General features: G+C 45.3%; 1 protein-coding gene across 1 annotated transcript in view; it reads left to right on the forward strand.

The window, feature by feature from the left end:
- The window catches only part of LOC142785025 (uncharacterized), a 21,228-nt gene extending 12,553 nt beyond the window's left edge, over positions 1 to 8,675 (forward strand). Inside the window, exon 4 of the mRNA XM_075883452.1 lies at positions 8,540 to 8,675. The gene's annotated coding sequence lies outside the window, so the exon portion shown is untranslated. The remainder of the gene's footprint in view (positions 1 to 8,539) is intronic.
- Positions 8,676 to 11,407: the final 2,732 nt, after the last annotated feature.

Here is an 11,407-nt window from a genome sequence, read left to right on the forward strand (position 1 = left end):
GAATTTTCGCGACACGAGCTATCTGACGCTATCGCGTTAAAAATGGAGTGCGCTCAAACAGTGGGTGTAAGGTGGGTTGACAAGCGTAGCTAAAAACAGCGCGGCAGAAGGGTTCCCTCTACTACGCGATGGTCGCACTGCTCCCGGCCGGCAGCAGTCTTCGCCAAGGCTATTCTGAAAAGGAAGCGCGTAAAGTTCCCCAGTTCTTCTTTCGGTGCTCAAAAAAAACCAAAAAAAAAACCAACAAACTACATCAGACTGCAGCGCCAGCTGACATCTTAAAGCTATTTAGTGAGCTGCCCCACTTTTTACATACAGCAAACCTAGTCAAAACGTCATGCAGCTGTGACGCAACATCTAGCAAATCTGAAGAAACATGTCACAGCGGCTCCCTTTGCACGCCTGCTCACCAACCCTTACCGTGCATGTGACGTCTGACATCAATGTAGACATAAAAATACTAAAATTCATGCCGCAGGAAATTCCTTGAACACAGTGAAAGCGGTTTCAAGAACATGACACACAAAGCAACACATGTCACAGAATAATCGGGTACACTTGCCCCTTCAAACATAATAAAAACGAAAAAAAAAACATTGACACGTAAAAGAAAACAAATACAGCTCGCTGTGGGCACGAATACACTTGGTAGTTATAACGCACTATTGTTTGATGTCCCATAGCTTGATCACTATTCGCGAGTGTTCTGACAGACGTTTCACAATATATACATCAAAGTTAGTCACATGACACACAACACTTTTTCTTTCATGGGTGTTCACTGTAGTCAGTTTTGTCACTGCGCACACTGCACCTAAAATAAACGGAGTGACCGCTTCCGTGCCACCCCTGGTCGCGCTTAAGCCATAATATGCAAAACTGCTCCCTTAAGCTGTTAGGAATGAACGACGTGAAGTCCGACATTAACAGCTCTTATGCCATCATCTATTTTACGCCATTCAAACGACCCCTGGTTCTGTAGAAGTGCATTGGTCCGCAGGAAAAAAAGTGGCTTTGCTACGCAAAGTTAAACGCAAATAACGTGGCCACGGGTCACATTCGCCTGTGCGTCCGTGAACATCAAATCTTTGCAACCGTAGAGAGCCGTAACCGACTGTCTGCCTAGGGTGACGCCACCGCTGCCATCCACGTAACGAGACAGTGCTTTTAGCCCACAACATGCGTCGAATGCTGCGACTGATATGGCGGCGATGCGCAGCACGCCTTCTTTGTTTGGTGGACCTGCGGTGGGCAGGATTCGAAACAAGCTGGTCACCTCAAGACACCTGACACTCGCTGTACGAATTATTATTGAGGCAATGAACCGGCAAACCCCGATGTGGAGATGCCCTGAAATTGTCCTTGCTGACAGCTGTCGTCGCTGCGAAAAGTTTGTTACTACCACCGCATGGGTGCCATTCGTCTCAGTGCAGTAATCGCTCTTTCCCTGAGCCAAACCCATTATCTGCGACGGGTTCAGGCACGGCGATCTCCGCGGTGAGGGGCTTACCCAATTTTATTGCGGTGTCATGACCAAACTCGCGTGTAGTTTGCTGACCGGCGTCTCGCGATTGCACCGCGCCACTTAATCAAACTGCCTCGGAGCCCGGTGAAGGTCTCATGGTTGTCAGCCCGTCGTCGCAAAAGCTATTGTGAAGCGTGTGGAAGCTTGGCCATAAGTTTTCTAAATTCGTTCTCAAGTCAGCATCCGGCTGTTGCTATGAGAGCCATTACTACAATAAAAACTTTTATCTGATCGTAGGTCGTCACTGGTCTCGTTAATTAGGGAAGCAATCGTCGGGCTAATTCTAAGGGCTGGCGTGTAAGCCCCCCGAACTGTACCACAAAAGCGCGAACAATTTAGATGTGGTCCTGTTTGGTGCGCAAGTGAACGTCGGCTGTGATCGAAAGATTGAGTCATATCCGAGAGTTGATAAAAAAACAAAAAAATATTCTCGATTATGGCAGATCAAACAATACACAAATATGCACACTCGGCAATAGTTCAATACAATGGGTCCCCAATCAAAGAGAAGACTCTAGACGACGTGTACACAACACAGCAGAAATGCTCAACAGCAGGCACAACAACAGCACGCACTACCATGCAATATCGTGCACTAACCAACACTCTTAAAGACTAAAAAGTTCGTCAAACTTATTCAGTTCAAAGTTCTTGAAATAAAGCTTGAATGTTTCTTTCCTAGGAAACACTTACTCATAGTCGAGCACAGCTGTCACTCCGCCACCCCTGAAGTTTCTATTCCGCGAAACCTCGCGCCACAGAATGTCCGCCCTGAGCACCAACTTATTCGCCGGTAACTCAGTGGCTTCTCACGCGTGGCGGCTGCTGAACGCGTCTTTGCTCACTAGCGGTAGATACACACTTTTCTTCTGCTTGTAGCACGAGCCTTCACTCCTCAAGTGGAAACCCTTTTCATCGCCCGCTTTGACACCGAGGACAGAAGCCTTAGCCAGACGGGTTGGATAAACTCAACGCATGCTGGCGCAAACTCTTCCTACTTCTCCGGCTCCCCACTCTCCGCTTCTCTCCTAAATACGTTTCGCCCAGGGTTCCAGAAAATTCTTTGGTGCGATGCATGGCCAAGTGCGAACCTTTATGAGAACAATCCACGACACGTGACAAACTGAAAAGGTACGACACGTGACGGCACTAGAGGGTGACTCACGCTTTCCTTCTCTATGATGCTGGGGGACACACGTGAGACGTTTCTAGACGTTTCGTCGGTGCGCCATACCGTCAGGGTTGTGGAAAAAGTGGGACCTTTCTCTTGTGAAGTGACAAAAATCTGTATCATCACGCCCCTTTTCTTTGAGATTTCTCCAGCAATCTCTCTCCGACCGATGTGAGAATTTTCGTCGGCGTAGTGGGGCGTCCGACGGGGAGAGTCAACGCGCCCGAGGAGTTCTTTGATGCTTGTTTTCCTCTTTAACGCTGGCTTCAGAGGGTAACAGTGTGGCGCCCGGTATCTTCGCTGTCGCCGAAATTTGAAGGCTGGCGCTTTCTTGAGCGTTTTTGTGACAGAGGTCACTGTATGGAACATCGTTTCAATCAACAATTTGTGCTGCAGCTACCACACGTTGTGCCTCTGTCTTGAGTTTCAACTGGGTGCCCTTTATCTTTACCAAACTTAGCTCTGCTTCGACAACCCCACAGCGTTGTTAGCCAACTCGTGATTAAGCTCCTTTTTCTAAGTCGGCCTTCATGCTTTACGCTACTTCAAATACCACAAGCGTTAAATATGGGGAAGTGGCAAACGCGTCAAGTGCTGCCATGCCAAGTGAGGATAACTCTTGCTCTGCTACGAGTGTTCTGTGGAGTTCTTATGCCAACTTAAGATTCAGCTCCTTCGTGCATGAAGGCTAATCGCGCATTAACTCTGCGTCGTCCGCCCTGGGAGTTAAAAACGGCAAAGTGGCATAGCACTCTATTCCTGCTATAACAAGCGACATTTCCCTAGGCTCGAACACGAACACTGGAGCCGAAGAAAATGACTCCGAAGCAACTCACTCTGTTTCGCGGCCAAAACCTTTCTCCTATGACCGTGAGTAGACAGTGCACGATGACGGGTCGAATAATAGGTCAATGGTGGTGACTCGTCGAGGGCTACTGGGCTACCTTGCACCAGTCGCTCCTCGTTTTCTTCCGGGAAAGCAAGGCATAACTTATACAGCAACTTGTGGCACTGTCTGCCGATACGGTGCTGATTAGAAATGGGCTGTGGTGAGTGGTACCTCGCGCATGGTCATGGGCAAACTTTTCGGTGTTGGGGATATAGGAATGTTCGTTGGTCCCCATATGAGCCGGAAAGCATGTTATGATGGAGAACCAAACAGAGTTGCTGCCTAGAATGGTCTCTGCCTCTTCCGAGATAATGCCTGAGGGGAATGTCCTAGCTAAGGAACGCGAATCTGCACATTTTTTTTAACGAGATGGGTCCTTCAGTGCTAAGCTGACTGTGATCTGCTCAGCCACCGATGTCTACACCTAGCTGACCGTGGCAGAGCATAGCGGCGTGCCTCTATGATCTATCGAGACTAATTTGAATCATTCAGGACGCCCGTACTAAGCTGCATCGAAAAGTTTGCAAGATTTCGACTGGCTGAAACCACTTGTGATAAAAAGTGAGCCTGAGGTATGCACTGGCGAACACTATTCTGGATGCACATTTTTTGAAAGCGGAGATACCGTTAACGCACCTCTGATTGAAAGGTAAGCCTACGCCACACAGTGGCCTACACTCGCCTTTAGCTTTTGCATATTTGTGTATCATTTTTGTCAGTTTTTTTGAACCAGTGCTGCACTGAAGTGGCATAGTTATTGTGGCCCAAGAGCAAATATCATAGCGCTAAAATAGATTAATATCACTTCCTATTCCACTTCCGTGCCCTAAGTATCAGCCTACCTATGATATCTGTCTTGGCAGTAATACGAACCGTAAGTGTTCGCCTTAGACTCCTGCAGCAGTCCAAGCACCCCCACGCAGTCTAACTTGGGAGTTTCATGCTTATCCCGTGGAAAAAAAATGAAGCTCCTGAACGCTTTTAGAGGGGGTTCTGTACAGTAATAACTAAAATTTGGCCTCTGACAAGCTGAGGACCCAATCAAGCTGAAAGTTCTTCGTGATGTCTCGTGCCTATTCAAGTGCCTGCTCTACTTCGATGTGAGACCCTGTCATGCACAGACGGTAATATCTGCATGTAAAGTATGGTTATCCACACTTATGCGCGTGAGGTGCGAGTTGATATCTCCTTAGCGACATTCGCATGAACAATAGTGATATATATATTCATCTTAATTTAGGTCCTGGAGAAAATACTCATGTTTCATAGAGGCGCGGGAGTGCAATCCACTTCCACGTCTGGACGAAGAGGCAGAGCTTCAGCATTACGTCGTGGATACTTCAGCGAGCCTTGAGTTCTTTGGATGGCCTGTCTTTTAATTAAGGATTAAGATTGTTCTGCATGGATTTTTTATGCTTTCCCTATAAAAAATGGCACCGGCACAGCATGAGTCTCAAACCACAGCGATCTTTACAGCCCGCGCGATGCACTGATATGTTCTAGTTTTGAGTGTGGTGAAACAAAAAATCACGGCCATATCCACAAAGTGAATGGCGTTAGAGGAGGTTGCTCGGAGATCATCGTGTAATCCATAGATTATGCTTACAACGCTCCTACCACAAATATAGACGTGAGAACACTGTTATACTTAAACACACAATGTTTGATATTTTTATTTCAATGCACAATCCACAATACGTTCAATTATATTACTTTTATATACGCAAGAGATGTTCATTTGCAGAGTACGAGAATGGCTTCGCTTAATGATTTCAATATTTGGTTTTCTTTCAAAATTCATTGCCTTATAATGCACGCACTATGTACATTACCGAAAGTACAAGATGAACGCTCCTACACAAGCTCAGCGACTCGTTTCTCTTCAAGGAGAGATTCGGGTCGAAAACCGCAAGTTTTTTTTTTCAAAAATACCAATTTTTTATTTTCGCCTGTTTTCATGAGATTAGTACCTCTACTGTTATGAAAAAAAAATAATACAGGTCGAGACCTAACTGCATATGCTTTAAAATTGCATCTAAAGGGCACAAGGTGCCTATTAAAGGTCGAAAGTGTGCAGTCTTCGAGCACCTTGTCGCCAATAATGCACCGCCGCTCGCCATTGTTGATCGCATATGAGTCGAAGATTCGAGCCTCACTCTTCAAATACCAAGAGTTTCTCTCACTGATGCAGCGCAAGAAATATTAGAAAGAAGCACTCTTCTGCGTGTTTTCCGAGCGCTGCAACAGGCTCATCACATGGTACGAATCGGGGACCGCCATTGGCCGCTGCGCGCCTGTTTGCGCTGTGAAACCTATTTGTGGGGCCCATGTCTTGTGGAGCAGCGCAGTTGAACAATGCTTTTCTCGTGTAATTATCTGCGCAATGAATGAAAAAAAAAAAAACATCGCTTGCAAGTGAAACCGTTGTGCGACGCTCTGCAGGAATAGGCTACGAGCAGCTGGTCCGATTTGCGGCAGTTGTTGGCTTGCAAAAGCAAATGCATTAAAAGTCATTCACACCCGTCAGCCAGAAAGTTCTTGATGTGGCAATGGATGACGTCAGCGCCAATCTTGAGAGGTCGAAAGAGCTCGCAGTGAGAGAACTTAGCAGCGACGACATCGCCATTATGTACGACGGTATGTGGCACAAGCATGGCTGCAAAATGGCATGACACTGGACTTTGTTTGAATATCGCAGTCCTGTCGAACTTCTCCTTAGCTTGCAGTTGGCACAAGGCACTGCCAGATGGAGCGAAAGTTTGGCAAGCGCTTCACGACCCTGTCTGTGAGCGAAATGTCTGTGAGGAGCCAGCTTAAAAAAGCCAAGAGAGACAAACTCAAGTTCTGGCGTATTTTAGTCACAGTGGCTACTACAAGAAGGATTTTTCTTTTTGGTGTGCAAATTTCATTTGATTTAATGATATTTTTCATAAGTAAACACTCAGTTTTAACTTTAAAACTTGTTTTTTTCAAAACACAAAATTTGCCATTTTTTCCATTGTGCCCCTTCTTTTCCGGGCACTTCTAGTGCTCGGATCTGCATAAAATTTCACCCAATTTTTTTTCCAAAGTATGCAAAATGTAATTATCTAGATAAAATTTCAATTTTTATTGTATATATAAAAAATTGTATGTATACCGTTACTAGGGTAGGTGAAACTTGGACTTTTTACGTCTATTATTTTTCACGCGTATTACATATTTTGATGTGCTTCCTAACTAGTTATTTGCACTCTACATTTTATTTAAAGCATCATCAGCTATGAATGGTAAAAAATTACCGAAAATTAGGAATTAAAAGAGGGGGGGCTATAGGGTTAAGGTTTTCTATTTGTCGTGTTGCATAGCTAAAAGTGTGTAACTTGATAGAAAAATAATTATATATTTGAAATTTGCATGAAAAGTTCCATAAACAGCTCAAGTTACATTGCTCTAGGGTGAATATTAAAAAAGTGTCTTCGAGTAGCATCTTCCCTTAAAGAATATTACTTTATGATCTCTTAAGTATGTTGCCAAGAGATCATCACAGGTGGTACGTAATGAAAAGTTCCGGAAGGAAACATCAACACAGGTGCTGCTTGTTGCGGTGGAACCTTTGCAGTTGTACGGTATACACCGGAGAGTGTACCATGGCATCATGTGTTGGACCAACCACTCACTTTGCATAATGTCAACTTTGAAATCTCCGACAAGTACGAAGAGAGCGTGCTTGAACTTGGTGATTTATCGATGCGTGGCCTTCTCGATGTACTTGACGTCTCTTTTTGACAAGTTTGGTGCCAAGTACATAGCCATTACTGCTAACTAGAAGAGAGCTTCACAGTGGCGTGTTCTTTGTTATGGCTCTGGCTGGTTGTTGGCAACACAAGATCTTCAGCCACACGAGGTAGCCTCATGTAAAACCCGACAACGCCCGCAGCACACTCCACGTATTTGGTGCAGGCGGCTGGAACGAGACTTTGATGTGCATGTATCCAGCATTCCATGTCTCCTTGAAACTTAGTACCTCGGCAGCGGTAAAGACTGGATTAAGCGCATTAAGGAACCGAACGTTGAGAAAGGCAAGAATGAACTCGGTCTCGCAAAAAAACTGACGCCTTGAGTGGCAGAGCGTCATTATTCAGCAATTCCGGAACCACCGGAGAGGATGCCGTCAGCGGCGACGCAATAGGCTTACACTGACAATACTGGCCTACACGACGACTAAAACCACCGAACCAGGCTCGAACATAAGAAGCTTGCTGAACAAGCTTCTAAAGAAGTCCCCCTTCCACTTCAGTGCGTAAAACTGAGGTTATAAAGAAGTAAATGCCATATACAATGTCCAAAAGCAGCAGACCATAAAATTGCTCTCGATGCTGCGCTGACAGTGTCGAGAGTGAATAAAGTGTCTTCCACACACGCCAACTCCGTGACGTCTACGGAAGCGATTACGAAAAAAAAAAGCTCCCGCATTTTCTCACAGGAGGAACTCTAGTAAATGCGTGTGTCACAGAGTGGTAGTTGTATCACGTGATTGCATAATTAGATATTTTTGGGACTGCTTAATTGTTATTTTGTCTTAACAGATGCGAAGCAGCTCATTGAATAGCCTTTGTAACGCTTTCCGTCAGTGTCCCCGTGCCAACGCGCTGCACCACGTTACCCTCCGGTGGAGCTCTTGGAACGATTCTGAGTAGGTCAAGTCACAGCTGCGCGTTAACGTTGATCTCTCCCTCACCCGAAGCAGCTGCTGACTCGTAACACACCTAGGTAGTGTTGTTCCTCTACCCTCTATGCTTTTACTCACGTCAAACACACGACCACAATAAAGTTTGACTAATATGTGTAACGCCGTATGTAAGTCCATAAGAACGCATCGTAACGCGTTCCCCTCGCTGACGGTGTTGAAACGGTACCAAGTAGGTCAGGTCGCAGCTGCGCGTTGACGTAATTCTGTCTCTTTCTCCCACAGCAGCTGCTGGCTCCTGCACCCATTCACGACACACTTCTCTCTGTCTTCACTCTCTCCACCGCCCGCGACGCTCTACCGGACGTCGAACGGAAACACTCGGCTCATTTATGTGCAATAAAACTCACACAAAACCCAACCCGCCTCCTGTGTCTTTACGTTTCAAAGAAATGTTTACTCTAGTAAAGGCTACATCGAGTTTTGCTTAAAGCCGTTCTTCCAGCACGCGCGTCGACGCCGGTTTCAGGCGTGTCAACGGTGTGCGCACCGCTGCCGCTTCTCATGCTCTCATAGTTTCATTCGGGGAGATTGTCCACAATTTCGTTTTTATTGAATGAAAGAGAAGCGTTGCCTTCAACGAGTGGTGGGACGCTATGCTGCGTTGTGCGCCACTACTGGTTGAAGATACTTTTGCTTCCATCGCTTAGACTCGAATTAATCGAAGCTAGTCAAACAAAAGCCAAGTAGTATCACTATAGACCACCTTTCGAACGCGTGCTCCAATGCCTATAAACAGAACTCCGGCGTTTGAGGGAAGTTGTAAAGGGGAGAGGTCCGCATCCGCACTGCACTTGCTCGACTTACTTAACGCGCGGTGTTTTACTTTATTGGTTCCTGGAGCGACAGTTCTGCGAGTGTATTCTGGGACCAGCACTGGGTGCAAGCACGTGCGTCTCAGCACTAGACGCGAGATGCTAGCGTGCGGATTTGGGGTGTGGACGACACCGCCGACGCCGAAACGTGACATCACGGGAATAAGAAATGCATCGCATATAAAAAAAAGCCACTGAAAGCATAATTGCTCAAACATAAAGATGTGATCATAGCCAATCAAGTAAGCGGCTCAGCTGAATAGGGACAATTACAGGCATAATAATTTACATGAAATTCATGAAACTAACTATATGGTGATATCAGAGATAAGTGAGCACTAAGATGACTGGGCACAACACATACTGTATTTTATTGATTGGGTTGAATATTAGAGCTTTAGTTATTAGAATTGCATATTTGTGCAACTATTTTACTAAATATATCCTTAATGTTGATAACAAGCAGAATAAAAGGGCGAAGTGTTGTACTAAAGGCTAGAGAAAACATTGTTTCATCACTCTGGAAGATATTTGAACGCCAGATCACTTTAAAGACAGATAACCCGTTCGTTTGCTTCGTGTGCACACACAGAAGTCATATAGTTTGCTGGGCAGAGCTTCGTTGCACATCCGGCCCGTTTCAATGCGACCCGAGTTCATCTCCTATGGAGGTAAGTCTACGCCTTGCCCGAACGTCATTTCTTGGGCATTGTGGACTTCTCACGTCTGCTCTGCGCAAAGCCGCATCCCACGTCAACAGTAGTGTGTTCGCCATATTTAACAGCATCCCGTAATTTACATTATGTTGCCCCAACACGTGGTTGATTGTTGCAGACCTTTCATGGCACAATTTGCGCGTGTCGCCCTAATGCTCGTCTGGGTATATACGTGTGATTGACAAAACACGATTACTTTATTTAGGTTATAATAAATTTACAATACAATTAAAATGGTTGCCGGGCCACAAATGCGAAGCGCAACTTGCAATCGTTCCCTGTTAGCTGACCATTTTAACAAAACTGGAAGAATAATTTTCATGGGCATGCAAAAAGAACATCAGCTCATGTCATTGCCACCAGAGTGCAGGTTCAGGGCCCTAGCGTGTTGAAAATATCCAGAGGCGATTATAGGAGCGCCATTTAGCACCGCGTTATGGGTAGAACGTCCGCTTTCAAGTAAGAAAGTTGTTTTCAGTGCGGACTATGAACCCGACGGTTTTTTTCAGTTGGTAGACAATAATGCCGACCTAGCACTCGTTTCTTCATGCGAAGTCTTCTCGTAAGGTAGCGCTTTAAGGTTGTTCGAAGGTCCCTCGCCACACCTACCCGAGAAAAACCTTGGTGAAGTCGTTGATGATGCATCACTGCTGCAGAAGGCAGAGAATCGCTGTAGCCGGGCACAAGTGCACTTCCAAATCTAGGTACAAGTGCACTTACGGCCTTCTGGTTAGCCCAACGAAGATCGCAGTCACTTGGGAAGGCACCCACATTGAGGGAAACTGGCAGCATGAAACTTTTTTATTGAAAACACTTGACACGGCACTCAGGTGCGCGAATTTAGGCGTGTTGTCGTAGGAAACTACATATAAATGAAAACTATTATATGTCCCGCCTCACTCGGTGCTCCCTGAAGCCTCGGTGCTCTCTGAGCTGCGACTGGGAGCTATGCTGCCATTTCAGTGTGGATAACTGTCACCGTCTAGTAGATGAGGTTTCTAGCTGATGGGTCATTAACTGCTAAGCGCAGCAAAATAAAACAAAAACACAAGAAAAAATTTTGTGTGCCAGTACTACATTAAGCAGTGCTGCTCACCATCGTTCACAGTAAATACTAGGATATTTATTATTAAAAAACTTTCTTAGTACGACTAGATTACGACAAAATCAAGAAAACTGTTGGCGTCACATATGTTTTCCAAATCTATTGAAATATAACTAGAGAAAACTTTGCGATTACTACCAATTTATGGACCTTGAGTAACAATAGAAACTACGTTTGTTTCTTTCGATTGATTGTGCGTAATGCAGTGCGACTGGAGTGAAATTCAGCATTCGAGGTACACTGACATGTTCTATTTCCTACTGAAAATGACTTCCCTAGCTTTGATGAATCTATCAGCGTAATCACCTCTCTATTATCCTGGTGTCGGCAGTATCAGTTTCGCCAGCACTTGCAACAATTGGTGATTTGCGAAAAAGTGGCTCTGGTGCAGTGAACAATCAAAATTAAATGAAATCAATGAGCTCCAAAACTTCGTTTTCGATCATTCATTTTATGT

Source organism: Rhipicephalus microplus, chromosome 2 (genome assembly GCF_043290135.1).
Source record: "Rhipicephalus microplus isolate Deutch F79 chromosome 2, USDA_Rmic, whole genome shotgun sequence".
Taxonomy (NCBI): Eukaryota; Metazoa; Arthropoda; class Arachnida; order Ixodida; family Ixodidae; genus Rhipicephalus; species Rhipicephalus microplus.